The sequence below is a fragment of the Halichoeres trimaculatus genome, unplaced genomic scaffold (assembly GCF_033239565.1).
Source record: "Halichoeres trimaculatus isolate MK-OKI-2021-1 unplaced genomic scaffold, fHalTri1.1 fHalTri1_scaffold_8, whole genome shotgun sequence".
Classification (NCBI taxonomy): Eukaryota; Metazoa; Chordata; class Actinopteri; order Labriformes; family Labridae; genus Halichoeres; species Halichoeres trimaculatus.
The window spans coordinates 2888002-2906944 of NW_027437186.1; positions in this window are offsets into that span (position 1 = coordinate 2888002).

The window sequence follows — 18943 nt, forward strand, 5'->3', positions numbered from 1 at the left end:
CAGAGAGAGAAAGAGCTAAATGATAACAGAAGTATTCCTCCAGCTCACCTGTTTGATGACACCAATCAGATCCTGATGTCAGGTATTGGCTCTGATCCAGGTTCAGAAACATATATCCGTGATGAAGAGGTGATTTGTGGGATACCAAAAAGGCGGTTGAAGGATCTGAATTCTCAGGGTTCTTTGGGTGTACACTGCAAAAAATAAAAATAAAATAAAAATAAATTAAAATAAAATAAAAATAAAGTAAATCTTCACAAGTGCTTTTGTCTTATTTGAGTAACTCTGCCCACCAACTCTGTTGTGTGGCCATTAATAAATTATTCTGATTCTAAATATGATCTTTTTATACTCAATGTGAGCCACATTCAACTGGTCAGTCCAGAAAATTGTCTTATTTTAGCTTTCTTAAAGACAAAAACGAGCTCTGAATTGCTTGTAACAAGTAAAAAAAAAAAACAACTGCCAATGGAATAAAAAAAAAAAAAAAACCCACTCAAAATTTTGTTTACAACTAGAATAATGTCTTAAAGCAAGTAACTTTTCTCTTGTTCCATTGGCAGAACTTTTTTTTAATTTGTGGCAAGCAATTCAGATCTTATTTTTGTCTATTGAAACAAGACATTTTTCTGGACTGGTCAGGTGAATGTGGCTCATACTAAGTCTAAATATACATTTTCTACTGAAAATAAGACAGAAACACTTGATAAGATTTAATTTATTTTTTATTTTTTTATTTTTTTACACAGAATTTCTTGCATGTGTTTGAACTGACCCTTTAACCTCTCATTCACTCAACGATAACAACATACAGAAAATTTTACTATGAAACTTCTGTTTACAACGACGAGACAAAATATTTTGTATTTTACAACAATACTGAAGAAAATGGAAGATAAGGTGAGCCATCATGGGTAGGATTTATTTTTAGGTGAGAGGGGGTTAAGGAGCTCCAACACCGACCAAAATGTAAAACATTAATGGGTGACACTTAATAATAATAACCATCATCTATAAAGGGTAAATAGGGGTGACTAATGGTTAATTAACCATCAGTTAAAAGTCATTTTAACAAACATGTCATTATAGTTAATAATGTTTGCTCATGATTTTTTAATGTTGTAATTGATGCACACAGTAAAGCATATTATACACTTAATAGCATGTTTGAATGGATGCTTTGCAAAGTGTTATAAAGGGATTATAATCTTCACTTCACCAGTAATAACCATAGATTACAGGCTTAATAGAGGCTTAATAAAATAGCTACAAACCATGAACAGATATCTGCTCCATGTGTCTCTGTAATGTCGACTGATGTAAGCCACCTCAAAAGTTTATAAATAATTTGGTCATGGACTTTGTTCATGAAGGGAGGTGCAGCTTGCTTCAGCTTCAGTGTCACAATCCACTGCATCTGGCTGTGTTGACCCGCAGGAAAGCTTTGTTTGTAAGTTCAATTTACTGTTTTGATATATCCCTACACACATAGAGGTATATTTTGATATTAAGTTTTTGACAGGAGAAATTTAAAGGGGACATATCATGCTTGTTTCTCCTTTTCACTGTGCCAGACTAGGATGCCTGTAAAGCATTTCTGCCCTCAGTACAAGTCATTTAGTTCCTTCATTGCCCCACAATAACCTCGCAACACAGCCCTTTTTGCTCTGATTGGTCAGTTCTATCAGAGGGGCGGAGGGAGTAGAGCCAGGGGGCAGTTTTTGCAGCATGGCAGTATTTACAAAATCGCCACATTGAATGGGGCAGACCGAGCGAGTTTGCTGTTTGCCAAAACTTCACCGTAAGGCATTGATAGCACTAATAAAAATGGCAGAGTGTAGGATACGTCCTTTTGTATTGGACCCCGAGTCAGACCTGGACGGTTCTGCAGCTCAGGAGGAAGAAAATCCACCTGGACACAGATCATCTCAGGACGCTTCAGTGTGGTGAGTCAAAGCGGTACTGTAACATGTATAGTTTATACGTGGAAATATAGGCAGACTACACCAATAAACTATTTCTATAACAGGGCTCCATCCTGCTCCTTCACTTTTCTCTGTCTGTTTTATCCATCATGCTGAAAGTGTAGTCTAAAGATCGCCTCTACCGTCAGTTCCTCACTATGTTATTACCGCAGCATTATTGTGATCCAGGTTCACAGTGCATGTCAGAACAAGCATGCAAATATCACAGTCTCACAAGTATTACGACGCCTGCTAAAACTACAGTGTTTTAACTGCTAATTCACCATGTAAAGCCGAGCTGCTTAGCAGAGCAGAGTCCCTGCGTCCAGCACTCAGTCAGTCGTCTCTTGGTGGGTGTATCCCTCAGTGGCGGTTGTGTGACTAACTGACATCACAGAGGAGGAGCTGCTTTATCAGATTACTCCAATAAAAAGAAAGGATCCTCGTGTCATCACGTTTGAAATCTCGCGGCCAAATGGCAATGACCTATTTTCAGAGGCATCAAATCTTTTTCTAGGATATCAGAAAAAATACAATATCTCATTTTTTGAAAATTCAGGGGGTGAAAGGTCTTGTCTTCAAATTTATTGTATTATATGTAAGTATTAAATCAGGGATCAGCATATGTCCACTTTAAGGGATTTGCTTTAAAACCTTTTTGCAATGTGTGCAGCTATGCTCTATGTTCTATGTTTTTTTTGCATTGTGGATATTTTTTGTATTGTATATTTCTTTCAGTTTCACAGATCGTGTGTGGAATAATCTTGTGAGAAAATCTGTACGACAAAAACACACAAGTAAAAAGCCTCAACTTAACTTCAACGTCTGAGTCTTAAATTCAATCTTTCAAGATCCGTCACATCTGTTTAGCTACCTGTCACATAGTTCAGAACTTTACGAACTAAGGGGACAGAATGAGGTTTACAGTTAAACTCTATTCCTAATTTAAAAACTTACTCACAGCACATTTACACATTTATAATCCCATGACGAAATGTTGTATTAATACTGGTATCTGATTGGACCAGTATTCGTATGATCTGTTGTCAAAGTCCCGGTTTGGTTTTGGTGTCAGGACTTGCTCAGGTTTGATTTCAGCCTTGAAGAACTGAAGAGTGTGTTTTAGACTTTGCAGTTGGATGCATTGTTTCTTTAAAACAAATGTGTTTGAATCAATCAAAGCATCTCACATACAATATTTTTTTCTGTCAGCTTCTTGGTGTAAGTTGTTTGTTAAAACGCAACGTGATGTATAGGGAACAGGTGGTTATCATATAAAGGCTCAGGAACAGGACCATGCCTTATGAAAAGTCAACTTAAACCTTGTCATTCAACTGATCCCTGTATGTCTCCTCAAATCACCCTCCTCCTTCATCCTTTCTTATTAAAACTGGTGAACGCCCTCCTCTGCATTCATGTCAAACTGAGCCTGTGTTGTTGCGGCATGGTCATGAAGACCTCCATCAACGGTGCCTGAAAGAGGTCACCGTCTTTTGCTTTTACCCGCATCTCCCTCCAACATGGTGTCCAACTTGACATGTCTGCTCAGCGTCTCAAATAAGTTTGTGTTTTAATGAAATGGTTGAAAAGAAGGATGGGAGCAAGAGGGAGGAAAATAGAGAGGCGGGCATTGATGAGCGTTTTGATTGGCACATGGCTCTTGGGACGTACCAAATGAGGGGAGACTCAGGGGACGGGAGGAGATCTGATTAGCTGGGCAGGGTTGAAAATGGAGTGTACCAAAACTAATTCAAGACAAGAGCAACGAGAGATTGGAAAAGCGCCCAAGCCTCATACTCCTCATTGCAGTTTTTATTGAAATTCAATACGTCTCAGCAAATGTCTCCTTGCCTCTCTGCCTCGCTTTGTTTTACAGTGGACAGTCACACACACACTACACACACACAAATTAGTTCATGAAGCACACATCTGCCGTTTCACATGTACACAAACATGCACACACACGCAGATATTCACACTCTAAAACACACAAACACTCTCACACTGAGGGTTCATTTTTCTCCGAGTGGAGTATGTTTTCAGTTCAATCATCACTTTTTGATACTGAGCCATTTTGCACACGCTCAAGGGCATGTGCTGAAGATGTGGAGGAAGACTGGGGAAGCACACAACCCACAAATACACACACACAAACACACACGCACACACACAGGCTTTAACATACATCCACTGATTGTGATTGGCCTGGATGGTTTGGGTGTTAAGGCGGTGGTGCAATAGTCTCCAGCTCAGTGTCAGAGCCGAGCCCAGCTGTGGTGACTATTGATATGGCTGGCACAGACAGGGGCACCCTGAGGCCACAGCAGGCTTCAGCTTTAGTTAAGAGCAGCCTAAACTGGCCAGAGAGCAGCTTACGTATGAGGAGTGACAAGGTTCAGCGCGGTCTACACGCTGGTTTTACTGATGACTGCAGAGCTGGGCGCTGTGACGGGCTGCTGAAGCAGTGTGTCGACTCCAGTTTGCATTTCTCATTAGTTTGTTTATCACAAAGCAGAAACCTAACATTTCCTGACACTGTGGCTGTGAAAGGACACACTCCGTTGCTTACCCTGGCCCTTCTGACTCCTTCACATGATCTTTATCAGCAAATCTTTTAGTCTTAAACCATTTCCAGCCAGGGGATACTTGATGGGCTTTGTGTTTTGTAGCCTGGGTCCTTTTGTAACTCACTGCTGTGTCTTCATTACTGATTTATTAAAGAAAAAAAAGGTTTTTTAAGTGGATTTCAGTTAGAAACAGGCTCCAATTTCTGCAACATTACACCTCAGACCACAAAACTGCATGCTCTTTATGTGTCACTTCTTGTTGTGAACATTCTGCAAGTGCAAATTTATCAGACAGTCCACTCAAGGGATCAAATGACTTATGAGAGATTAAGATCTTTCTGTTAACTTTGTTTATTTTTGTTTCATAACCATTGTGTTAGTCTCTAATTCATGTATGAGAACATAGACAGTGTGCCCAAATCTCTTCTTATGGTGACACGTAGAGCTGAAATAGAGGGTATGCATGTGACGTCACACCCATTGAGTGGCAGAAAAAGGGAGATGTATTGTCAGCGTTGTCCTAAATAACATCAAAACTTAAGAACAATATCAAAAAATGGAGCTGCTGTGCGATCGATTGTACGAACATGATTGAGAAGTGATCTTTTTTGAGAAAGCTGAAGAATAGAGAAGCAGATGCATCGCTGCAATTGATAAATGATAAATGTCAGGAGAGGAGACATACTGGCCACATGTGAATGTTTGTAGACCACTTGTTCTTTGGTAGATGATACGGATCAATGTCGAGTCCAAGTGTTCCTAATTTCATGTCACATTCTACATTTTTCCCAGTCCTGCTGTGTTTACTGTTACATTCCACAATATCGAGTGAGGTTTGTCGAACTCAGTCGACTGGGAGGGGCGTGCCCTGGAGGGGAAGTGATATAAACACATATTCTCTATACACCCTTGATGGGGCCTCATACTGGTCTGATTCACACTCATTTCAATAACCATACACACATTTAAATAACAGATTAAATGTCACAGATCTCTCAGGCTGGTCGAGTTCACAGGAGAACAGATCCTTCTATTGATCTGAAGCACACACACACACACCCGCCTAAAATAGCATGATAAGAGTGTACTGCAGTGAGAGGGGTGGGGAGTATCTTATGTATATGTTTTAATTTGAAGCTCAACCAAATAGTGTTATGTAATGAATGCAAAGACTGGCTTTAACAAACAAACAAAAAATGCAGCTGGTCACCAGGGAGAGCTCTAAAAGTTACTGTTTCAAAGGGGATAGCTGTTGTTACCAGTTACCGCTGGTGTGTGTATTTTGGCATTGGAGGCACTGTTGAGTACAATGATTTGTCAAGCAACAAGAGGAAGTTGAAAATTGATGAACGTTAAATGACTCCCAGCTCTTCGTGAGGTGAGTAGAAGTATTATTGAAGGAACCCAGTGTGCTAGTCATTCCAACTGCTTTTCCAGCTTTGGACTGTACAACAGAGGGCTAGCGAATACACTGGTCCTGAATCCAGGTGCATTACCAATCATTGGCCAACAAACCTCGCACCCTGGAATTGTGAGTATTGTAAATTTTGTGTGCTGTGGAGCAGATGTAAGAGCTTTTCCTCGGTGTCCCCCTGTCTCTGTGTTAGCTTTAGGATGCTAACTTTAGCTGCGGTTAGCCTGTTGTTTTAGCCTCTAATGTTATGGTAAACGAGCTTCGCTGTTTTCTAAACATTGTGCACTCGGAGCTTGTAGCACCGCTCTCAGTGATGCGGAAGAGCGGGGCGGTATCAGCGGTGGCTCATTTACATATGAAGGTCACGCCCACTAAATCGGACTGTTCTGAACAGAGGAGCTATGAGAGCCTGGAAACAATGCTGCTGTGCTTGATTTATTGGCTTTTTGGACCAAAACATGTTACTACCATGTCATGAAGACATCAATGATCCATATTAAACTGCAGAAAAGGAGCATAATACGGGACCTTTCAAGTATAAAAACACAACTTCTTAAAAAAAAGACACCAACTCCTGTTGATGTTTTTGTCATGTTAAACTTGACATTCACAAATACACACTTAAATCACAGTCTTCGCTGAAGAGTTTTGCCTTTTTTACATTCAGTAGTTATTTGTGAGTGAAATATTAAATCACATTCTGTTTTCTCATTCTGCTGAGACTAACAGCTTCTGTGGCTTATTGAAACTTTTCACAAACAGTGTATTGCTGTTGTCTGAGACGCTGACATGATGTTTAATTTTTACTCAAACAGAATGGACGTATAAAAACACTTTTACGCACAGAGGGTGAGCACAGAGCCCACCTCGTGTTCACACCAAAAGCAGGATCTTTGAATAATCTCTGTCCACGGAGAAATGTCCTTTTATTTTTGATTAACAATACATCCCTCCCCCTCTCTGCAGTTTTCCCTTTTTTCCTCCTCTTTTCATCCAAGTGAGGTCCGTCACTGCTTTCTTACACCCACTCCCTCACACACTTCCTCTTTTCTCCATCTGTTCCTGAATACTAATACATACTGTAAAAGCTATATATACACACACATGCATATGGACGAGTGCACGCAAAATCACACTCTCCTTCTCTCTCATTCTAACACATAAACACATACACACACACACACACAGATACACACACCAACCCCTAGTGTCTTGTCCTCCCTCTCTTCTTGCCTCTCCCTTTCATTTCCTCTCTCTCTCTGCATTTGCTTGGAAAATGTTTGAACTCCTCAGCGCGCTAAGATGTTGCTGAAACAGAATATGAATTAGCCCCCCACACCCCCCATCTGTCCCATTGCTGCTGCTGCTTATGCCTAAGACGCTCTGCCCCCCCTCCTCGCCACCATCCCCACCACCGACCCCTCCCTATGCATAAATAATAAAACAATACAAAAGAAGGAGAGGCTCGCTGTCTAGGCACACATGAAAGAAGTGCTGAACTCAGAGCCGGAATGACAGGATTCAAAACTTCCTCAGAGAGGGAGAGCGCCGTGTGGTGGGGAAGCAGAGAGGGGCGGGAGTGGAGACAACGAAATGGGACAAGTGCACATGTTTGTGAGCACAGGGTGTGTGTGTGTGTGTGTGTGTGTGTGTGTGTGTGTGTGTGTGTGTGTGTGTGTGTGTCAGTATGCTTGCTATTTTCTGCTCACTCTGAACACACTCTCTCTTGGTCAGTCAGTGGCCCTCTACTTCAAACCCAAGTAGCTCAGTTATCTCAGCTCTGCACATACAGGAGCAAAGCCACAACAGAAATTTAGCATCATGTTCAGTTTTATCACACAGTTGTTAAAAATGTCTGATGAGATTCAGATTTGGAACAATTACAGGATTAGATCTCTTGTGTCCAACTTTTGAATTGTGTTGATTTTGTCACTCCCTGTTGCTGCTGCTGGAACATGTGTGCCCCTGCAGAGGCTACGTGTTTTATACCATATATCTATATATATATATATATATATATATATATATATATATATATATATATATATATATATATTCGTCATACTAGCGTTTTAGAAAACCCTGGCTGTGTTCAAAATCACTCATTCAGTCCCCCACTCACAACTCATTTTATAGTGAAATTGATGTGGTGGACCCTATAGTCCACTACATCAGCCAAATTAAAACACAATTTCAGACACTACTCACCCACTCACCAGCCGCTGATAGTGACATAATTTCTTTCACGTCACTCACGGACAGCTGCGGATTTACAGTTATGATTTTTCTCAAACACTGCAAAACGGCATTTATTTCAGTGATAACTTAATTATACTTTGTGTATTTTTCCGCAACAGCCAAATATAGTAGCAGCTTTTGTTACAAGTAATTTTGTGAACAAATAAAGCATATATTTGCGCAGCAACTTATGCTGTGTTTGAAAATGATAAGGTCCAGTGAATGCATCACCCATGGTTGATGGTTCAGCGGCTAACGTCTGTGATGTTTTTTTCTCTGCTCAAAGTTGTGAGATGCGCTCGTCCGAAAGTTGAACGGAGAGCTTAGTGATATTCTCTGACAGTTTTTAATGTGTTTCATGTTATCAGTAATCAGTAATCATGCTATCCCTAATGTACTACCTTTCAAAATGCATTGTGGGATACACTGAGTGGACTACATAGTGAACGATCATGCTCACTCAGATTTCGGACAGCACTACGAAATGGCGTATTCACTATATAGTGCACTATATAGTGAAAGGAAGTGATTTCGGACACTGCCCCTGATTCCAGGCTATGTCTTACAAATTTAGTTAAGCTGCCGTTTCTTTCAGGCCTTATGCACACATGGCCGAGTATTTTCAAAAAATGAATATCTTTAATTTGTTTTTAAAAATACTTTCGTCCACTTGTAATGGAGCTAACCTGCTGAAAAGTGCAGCTTGAATTATGACAAACCCATATGTGGCAGTGGATTTTTTAGATGTGAAACCCATGCCAGCCAATTAGAATGAACCCCCATCATTTAGCTGTGACATTTGCATCCACTCTTAACCATAATACCAGAGTTTTTTAAGATCTTCACTTTGGCTGGAGTTTTCAGAAAACATCAGTTTTAGTGAAGTAAAAATTTGGTTCCATGTGGCTGACAGGCCTAAACGTATAAAAAAACATATGCAGTTTCCCAGATACATGTCTTCGTCTGGCCTAAGCCAAAACCCCCCTTCCCTCTGATTGGCCAGCTCTCTGGGACCTGGCGCACCTTGGTGTTTGAGGCCCACCCCTTCAACCTGTTATTAACCAGTCAGGAGATCATTATGGGATAACTTCACCATTTCAGCAAGCCTCCTGGTGAAGATGTTTTCAGAAGAGCATCTTTCCATCAAATCACAGATTGATTCAGGGATTTCTACAACACATGAACACGTAGAGATTTAAAAATCTGCAGACGCTCAGTCTGAACATCCAGCATGCATCATTACTTTATTACATATCATTTACAATGGGGAAGTAGAATAGCCCCTTATTAAAGTCATATTTCCAGTACTAACATGGACTTAAAAGCTGCATTAATGTTCAAATACAGGATGTTTACACAGGTTATATATATATATATATATATATATATATATATATATATATATATATATATATATATATATATATATAGATAGATAGATATATATATATATATATATATATATATATATATATATATATATATATATATATATATATATATATATATATAGAGAGAGAGAGAGAGAGAGAGAGAGATAGATAGATAGATAGATAGATAGATAGATAGATAGATAGATAGATAGATAGGTAACAAACAAAGATAAAGGGTAAAAAGGTCATATGTCAGGAATTACAAGATGTTTTGAAGGTGTCACAAAAAGTCTGAGTGGTGCACACACATCATCATCATCATCATCATCATCATCATCATCATCATCATCATCATAATGATATCAAAGAGGTAAAATCCACAGATGTAGATTTTTGTGCTGACTTGCTATTTAACACCACTGCCTCTCTCCTCCCTCTTTCAGAAGTCTGCATATGTATTAAGAGGGATTTTGTTGTCCCCAGACACCAATTTACATAAAGTGCATGCCATCATTGGTTCAAGAGAGGCAAATTATTTCCCTGGCAACATCACACTTCCTGCTTCTTATATTATTTATTAATTTTGAAGACGGTGCGAGCTGGGGCTTGTTAGGACCATTTAGCCAGATATGCTAAATATTGCTCTCCTTAAAGTGCCTCATCAATGAGCAGGGAGCGGGGTGGGCCAGCTCCCAGTAAGGATGATTAAATTAAGGACTCAGCCAATCCCTGTGCATTTCCATCAATTGGCCGAGGCTGTGTGTGTGTGTGTGTGTGTGTGTGTGTGTGTGTGTGTGTGTGTGTGTGTGTGTGTGTGTGTGTGTGTGTGTGTGTGTGTGTGTGTGTGTGTGTGTGTGTGTTTGTGCTGCAGGTGTGTACTGTATGTGTTCAGAGAATTAGATTAAAGACAGCCAGTTTATGTTTCTTGAAACGTCACGAATCAGAGGATGTGAGGAAAACTAACAATGAATAATGAAAATGTGGTAAATAACAGTTCGGCGTTAGACTCAGCTACAGAAAGTATTGATTCAGGTCTCACCAGGAGTGTGGAATTATTTTCAACCCACCCAGACACAATAACACCTACTAGGCTAAACACTGCTGTAGTATCATGAGGACTGACTTTCTAACCCCATCACAGTCTCCTCAGATGTCTGCGATGAGTCTGGCTCTGTCCGAGGTTTCTGCCCATTAAAGGGAAGTTGGTCCTCTCTATTGTGAACTCACTTAATGCTTCAACACTGAAAAAAAAAAAATCTTAACAAGTGTTTTCGTCTAGTTTTAAGTAAAAAAATGTCTTGTTATACTTGCCAAGCCACGGTCAACCTGAGTCCAGAAAAGTTATTTAAAGACACAAATGAGGTCTGAATTGCTTGTAGCAAGTACATGAAAATCGGAAATTTGCTTGAAACTAGAATAATGTCTTAATACAAGTAACTTTTCTCTTATTCCATTGGCAGATTTTTTTTTTCTTTATTCTTTTTTCCTTGCTACAAGCAATTCAGAGCTCATTTTTGTCTTTAAATCACTTGAAACGAGACATTTTTCTAGACTGCTCAGGTGAATGTGGTGCATATTAAGTCCAAAAAGACATTTTCAACTAAAAATAAGACAAAAACACTTAATAAGATTTAAGTTTTTGCAGTGAAATGTCTGAACTCAAGGTGGGTCAAAATGAGATCTTGGGTTTCATCAAATATTATAACATTAACAGCTTTTGTGAAGCGTCTTGAAGGTCTTGTGATTTGGTGCTAAAAATAAAAAGATTTATTTACTGAAACTAATTTAAAAACATTTTTTCTTCATGAAATAATAAAAAAAGTGATACTATGCCACCTCATTCAGACTCTTAAACTCTTTTATTCAATCAAACTTTGATTCTAATTTTTGGTAAAATCCTCACAAACAGATAAAACAGCTGCTGAATGAATCAACCCTTAAATACAGTAAGACAGGCTGATATAATGAACCCATTCCCAAGTGTGAAAAAACCCTCCCTCATGTCAGGGACCATCTATCAGTATTCTACTGTCTCATTAGGAGCAATGATGAAGGTGCAAATGCCATCCAGTCAAACCTCTTTTACCAGCTCTATCGGACAGGCAGCTTAACGTGACGTTATTTAGAATTAATGTAATTCACTGAGAGAGATCCCAGGTCCATTGTACCTTAGATGTGTCTCCTTTTGTCTGGGGCCCTGAACAATGCTCTGTCATTTTAGCAGAAGCTAATATGATTAAAGCACTCTGACAATAGACGGCGTAATTCATTTCATCATTAGGGATTGTGGACTGGACCAGGGGAGACGAGGGGGTAGATTATGGAGGCTGCATGCTAATTCAGCGCAGCGGAGAAGATGGACAGCCAAATGGACTGGAGCAGAAAAAAAAATCACTTAAGAGTTGAAACTTCAGAACAAGGAACCAAATTTCTCCAAAAGATTCACCACAGCTTGTAAAGACAGAACAGAAGAATCATCAATCATGCAAAAAGAGGGGATTTATGAAGTGTAATAATAGCAATAATCCACAGAGCACTCCTGGTGAGCGATGGTAAGGTGTACGTTTCAACAGGGGACGATGCCAAAACACAAGAAGGGCTGTGCTTCTGGCTTTGAAATAGTCCTCCATTTACTGGTGATTGTGCTCTATTACTGTTCTTAGTCACAAGAGATTGGACACTTAGCCTCTCCTGAAGGTCTGTTTCTCATAAGTGTCTGCACACAGCTAGACGGTGCCATCTGACGAGTCTTTCATCTTCAGGGAGTGCCTGGCACTCTCTCTAAGCTCACAGTCACTGGAGGAATACCACTTCACATGTTTGCCTATAAAGTTACATGCCCATTAGGCCACCGCAGAAGAAGTGTGCAATATTTACCGTCTGGACGATTAGGAATAAGCCTCAAATAATATCAAATTCTGCCATCCACACCAAGAAACTGGGTGCTAGCATGAGAACAAAAACAGCCAGCAGTATGCTCGACAGCAGGGGCCGAAGTCTGACAGAAATGCAGCATAGGTGGAAAATCACTGCAGCACCATTTCACTCTGAATGCACCAAACTTCAGAGAAAAGGATATTTACTAAGACTGATATGATGGTAGATAAGTTATTTCTAGTAATAATGATCTTTTCATACACTCTAGATCATTATTTTACTCATGTAACAAAGGGCTTAATACAAATGAAAGTAAAGCCAGGCAAAGAAACACACTAAAGTCAACTCCAGAAAAGCTCTCTAATGAAAGCATAGTTTAAAACAAGATTAATGAGGAGATTTAAGTCTTGATGTCCTCAGACAGTTTGTTCCACAGCTTTGGAAATCTTTTCAGCTGTGGCTCAGAAACACATGAAGGCCTTCCCACCGGCTCGTATCTGACCAAGACACTGAAAAAAATGAAATCTTAACAGTTGTTTGGCTCATTTTTGGATAACACTTCTTATAAGACTCTTTATGAGCAACATCAACCCCACAAGTCTAGAAAAAAAGTTATTACAATTTTGATACCTGATTGTAAAGAGGAGAAAAATCAGCAAATGAATGGTGTTTTAGATCAAATAATTTCTTGAAACATAAAAAAAAATAAAAATAAACCAAATACGTTCTTTTTATACTGTTGGCAGATTTTTTTTTTACTTCTTATGACAAATTAAGGCGTCATTTTTATCTTGAAATAAGACCTTTTTTCTCGACTGTTTGGGTGAATGTGGCACACATTAAGTCTACTAAGTCAATTGTCCTAAAATAAGGTGCAAACAAGAGCTTAGATCTCTGTTTATGCACAGGAGGTCAGGTACGTTGCATGGAGAGCACCCCAAGACTAGTCTTGGAGGTCAGCAGTTAGATTTATAAATTTAACAAAACATACTCAGTCTACACAGTAACACAGATTCACTGATGTGTGACTCATTCTCATCAGAATCTAAAAATGAATGGGTGGCAGTAGCACAGTCCATGCCAAGACATGGCTTTCTCACCAGAGGATTGGTGGTTAAGGTCCCAGCATAGACCAAGATTGGGGACTGGAGGCAGAATAGTGCGGGCATAATTTCTAAATAACACTAATGAGTTTTTATAACTGTAGAACTTTGATAGTTTTTTCACAGAACAACAAAAACCATGAGTAGTGAAAATAAAAGAAGATTTAGGTGTTTACAGTAGCCTACACATATTCCTTAAGTCTTGTCATTAAAAAAAGTCCCATTCAAAAATGCCAAAATATTTAGTTTAGCTTCTCTTTTACTCAAGAACCTGGAACTCATCATCTTCAGTAGCTGCTGTCTTGTTATGACTTGTCGTAATCTTTTTATCTTTCACAGAACATCAAAAACCATGAATGAGGAGGGGTTTTTTTTTCAGAAAAAAATAATTTAAGTTAAGTGAAAAAAAAAAAAAAAAAGGAAAATTTCCAATATTCCCTTGATTATCCCAAGAAAATTTTCAGGAAACTTTCCTGAAATTTACCCTAAATTTTCCGCCCTTTTGCAACCCCAGTGAGAAGAACACATCAACATACAAACATATCAAAGTTCTCTAATGCATGCTAATTTAGGTTTCTGCCAGTCTCAAAATTGATCCCCTCAAATATGTTAAGTGCAGAGTTGTGATATTTTGACAGTGAATGATCACTTTGCATTTAGTATTTCCAATCTTTACAAATGATTTAATTGAGAAAAGCTTCTTCAAAGCTGTTGTAAAACAAGCAAATGAACAAAACCTGGTGAAGATAGTTGGGCTCAGTGAAATAAACCCTGAAAGCAGGTCCCTACTCCACACACAACGAATCATCCAAGCCCCTCTGGAGAGAAAGAACTGGACGCTGAACATCCACACCTCCACACACACAAAGGACAGTGATACTGGTGCTGGTGGTGGTGTTGGAATAGGGGGAGGGACAAAAAGCTCCCAAAAAGTTTCCTGAGATAGTGAGCCAGCCAAAAGAGAAAAATGGATGTTCTGCAAGGCAGGGTCATTAATAACACGGAGTGCAGTGAATGTCGCAGCGTACAATGGCATTGTGTAGAGAAGAGATGACGAATCCTCCTCTCCTTTCTCTTGCAGACGGCTCTATCTATTAATTACTTTTATGTCTTCATTTATTATTTTATACCATCCTAACACCCAGAGTGATTTTTAATCGCCTGTGACATTACAGCTCATCACGTGTGCTTCACTACAGCTGCAAAGCAAGTTTGTCTGGTGTCGGCCACCTGTGGGCACCATCAGTCATTCATTCATTCATTCATTCATTCATTCATTCATTCAGTCATTCATTCATTCAGTCATTCATTCAGTCATTCATTCAGTCATTCATTCAGTCATTCATCCAGTCCTTCATTCAGTCATTCATTCAGTCATTCATTCAGTCATTCATTCAGTCATTCATCCAGTCCTTCATTCAGTCATTCATTCATTCATTCATTCAGTCATTCATTCATTCAGTCATTCATTCATTCATTCATTCAGTCAGTCATTCAGTCATTCATTCAGTCCTTCATTCAGTCATTCCTTCAGTCATTCATTCAGTCAGGCAGTCAGTCAGGCAGTCAGAGGAACTTTCCAGAAGATTTTCATTCATTCTATTCTCTACTTCAAATGGACAACCTTTTAGCGTGGGGGATTCACTAAGAATGTATGCTGACAGTGCCAGGCATGATCCATCATACAGTATGTCCCTCTATCTGGCCGTCTCAAGGTCTGTTTCACTAACTGCTCTGAAGATATTCAAACACAAAGTCCTGCAGCTTTGTGCAGTTTGCTCCAGTTTCACCTGACTGGGAAAAAAAAAAAAATTGAAAAAAAAAAATGAAAAAAAAAAAATACACACACACACACACATATATATATATATATATATATATATATATATATATATATATATATATATATATATATATATATATATATATATATATATATATATATATATATATATATATATATATATATATATATATATATATATATATATATATATATATATATATATATATATATATATATATATATGTGTGTGTGTGTGTGTGTGTGTGTGTGTGTGTGTGATATCGCTATGGATTGAGCGCCATGGCGCGGGGCAGCGTGTTGCTTCCAGTAGAGTTTGACAGTCGGAGCAAGACCGCGGTGCTCTGCACTGCGTTTGGAATTTAAGGGTCAGTCTCTATGACACCACACCAGCTGATTACGTTTAGTAGTGAGGAGAGAGATCTGTGTTTTTCTCTGCTGAAAACCATTTCTGTTATTTATTTTGTAGTGAAGGTGGGCATTGGAGCCTAACTGTCAGACAGACAAAGGACAGAAGAGCAGAAGAAAGATAAACAGGAGAGAGATAGAGCACAAGCTAAAGGCTAAAAGGGCTAAGCTCTTTGTGCTTATGTTGATTCCAACCCACATGCAGCAGTTATTTTGCAGCACATTCTGCCAGCTGTGCTATATATAGACAGCTGCTAAACTCCATAGAAAGGGATAAAGTTAGCTTGTTGTCACACTTCAAACAACAATGCTACACAAATGTTGTTAAACAGCTTACCTTGTCTACCCCCGTTGTGCCTGGTAAAAAGTTGTCTTGAACAAAGTGGTGTTAAGAAGAAGATCTGATCTCCATTCATTTCTAAAACACACATCTTGTCAAGAGTCACATCTTCATGACCGCGTGCACCAGACCCCGGGCCAAAGGTGTCTCTGCAATTTACTTCAAACAGATGTTCACAGTCACCTAGACAAGATTAACCAAGACAAATGTCCAAAAGGATCCTTTGATAAAAAAAGTTCCAATATCTTCCTAAAATTGTACTCATTAGCCCACTGTGTCTTATGTTAGGTGTGATGAGAAATACAGACTAGAAATTAGAAGAAAAAACTTGGTGAGATTTTGAGTTTTTGCAACATAGCATGTCCACTCTGTGCTGCACAGAGCTGAGCTGTGAGCTCTCATCCTAGTGGATGTGATTTGTACAGAACACACTGAGGTCTGTTTGTGTACAGAGTGATTACTTGGAAAATGAAAGTTTAATTTGTTTGAAGTACAGACTAAAACAAAAATCTCTTTGGTTTTCCTTTCACCTGAATATTGACAGGATTATAGAAACCAAAGCTGCCTAGTTGTGTGCCCATGTTCCGAGGATGAGTTTTTCTGTTCTGTTTAATGTTGGGTTTTAATATGGGACTCGATCACTCAGAATCTGCAACATAGTTAAATACCAAATAGTCTGGTGTCTCTTCGTGATGCAGGACACAAAAAGGAGCACCATAAAAGAACATTTTGTGATCATCCATTAACAGATGAAGGCTTGGGAGCCCCCCTCCTCTGCCTGCCTGGCCCAGTGCAGCAGTCCGTCTGGGCAAACTGGACAAACTGGCCTTACAGCTGGCCCTGTGTGAGCAGCCAGGAGAGTCTGCATTACATCCAGTCTGCAGCAGAAAAAGACGTCTCAGCAGAATGTACGAACCCAAGATGAAGGCCTGGCCTGGCATCCAGGCTCTGTGGTCGACTCCCCCTCCTTCCTCTCTCCCTCTCCATCCACAGCCCTCCACCCACTCCTTCCATCTCCCCCCTTCTCTCCTTCCCCCCACCCTCAATTGGCTGTGGAAGATGGCTTCAGTGAGTCATCTTGGGACCAAGATCAAAGGCAAATTACAGCCGACGTCTATGCAAAATGTAATATGGAAACCCCCCAGCTATGTCCTCACTATTGATTTTTCTCTCTCTTCTTCCATCCCCTCTCGCTTACTCTGTCCCTTTCTCCTCATTTCTCCGCTTCATTTTCATCCAAGCACAATACGACGCAGTGTGAAATTTGAAGAAAAAAGGCCCTGAACCCTCTTCCAGAAGAAGCAGAAAGAAGGGGGGTATGATTTGGCTGTCCCTGGTTATGCCTGTTTGCATTTAAAGTCCATTTTGTGATGTAAGTAGTTCTGCTGAACGCCACTTTAGGCGACGGTTTGATGTCAAAGAGGGAGTGGTTGTAACACGCTACGCCCAGGCCTTTCTCAAATTAAATAAACTCAACATGTGGCGCTCCTCACACACAACGCCGCCGTGTTTGTGAACTATCGGGTTTTGGGGGGTTAAGATGGAAGTGCGAGGCTAAATGGAGTTCTTCGTCAGATTAGTGGCTCTCTGAAGTCACTTGGACCCTGCAGGAAATTGAAATGAATTGTGAAGCAATTCTCTTTATAAAAGGAGCTTTTTGGAGATGTGAATGTGTGGAATAGTGCCGGAGTCGTGTCTTTTTGACACGTCAGCTTGTTCACTGACAAAGCAGCTATTTCACACACACACACACACACACACACACACACACACACACACACACACACACACACACACAAAGGGAAATACTCAGGCTCAACTTGAGCTTTGTGGACTCTAAATCAAAGAAAATCTGTCGTTTCCTGTGGTCCTGCTTTGGTACACAGGTTTGTATCTAGGGTTTATGGATTCTGTCTGTTTTGTGACATCTAACTTTACAAAACTACAGCTTAAAGTGATACTCCGGGATGGAACAAGTTGGGTCCTATCACAAGGTTTAGGGCAGAAATTACACCTACAGCTGTGATTTTGTGCAGCAGAAGCCCAGAGCGCACGCACCAAACACCCCCTCCCTGCTCCTCTGCCGGTTTCCTCTGCACTCAGACGGGGCCATATTTTACTCGACCAAAAACACAAATAAACGGACTCCCACAGAAAAAATCTGAAACCGGTCTGCATTCACGCTTCACTTTGCTTGCAAAGGGAACGGCAGGTTGTCCTTGCTCTCATAATCACTCGTCTTTACGTTGTTATTGCATATTTTGTCTTGGCAGACTACCTGCATTTGTTTATATCTGGCACGCCACGCACGGACTGATACACTAAGCGGCGAGCGCCTCGTAGCCAGCTGTGGCTCTGTAGCGGAGGTAGCGGAGTTTTAAGGCACGATGAGAACTAGAGCCTTATTTAGCGGTGTTTTTGTGTGAATGTAACGCGCTGAAAATTCTCTAATAAAGCGTGAATGCAGACCGGTATCAGATTTTTTCAGTGGGAGTCAGTTTATTTGTGTTTTTGGTCAAGTAAAATATGGCCCCGTCTGAGTGCAGAGGAAACCGGCTGACGAGCAGGGAGGGGGTGTTTGGTGCGTGCGCGCTGGGCTTCTGCTGCACAAAATCACTGCTGTAGGGGTAATTTCTGCCCTAAACCTTGTGATAGGACCCAACTTGTTCCATCCCGGAGTATCACTTTAAAGATTTCAAGATATGTTTTAAGCAAGTCAGAGTTGCTGTCCAGGTCCAGACTTGATCCAGCTCAAACTGTAAATACATTAAAAAAGGAGGAACAGTTTGAAGAGTACTCTTAAAAGTAGAAATCACCATGTGCAGGTGGTTCCAAAGAATACTGCTTGTAGAGGC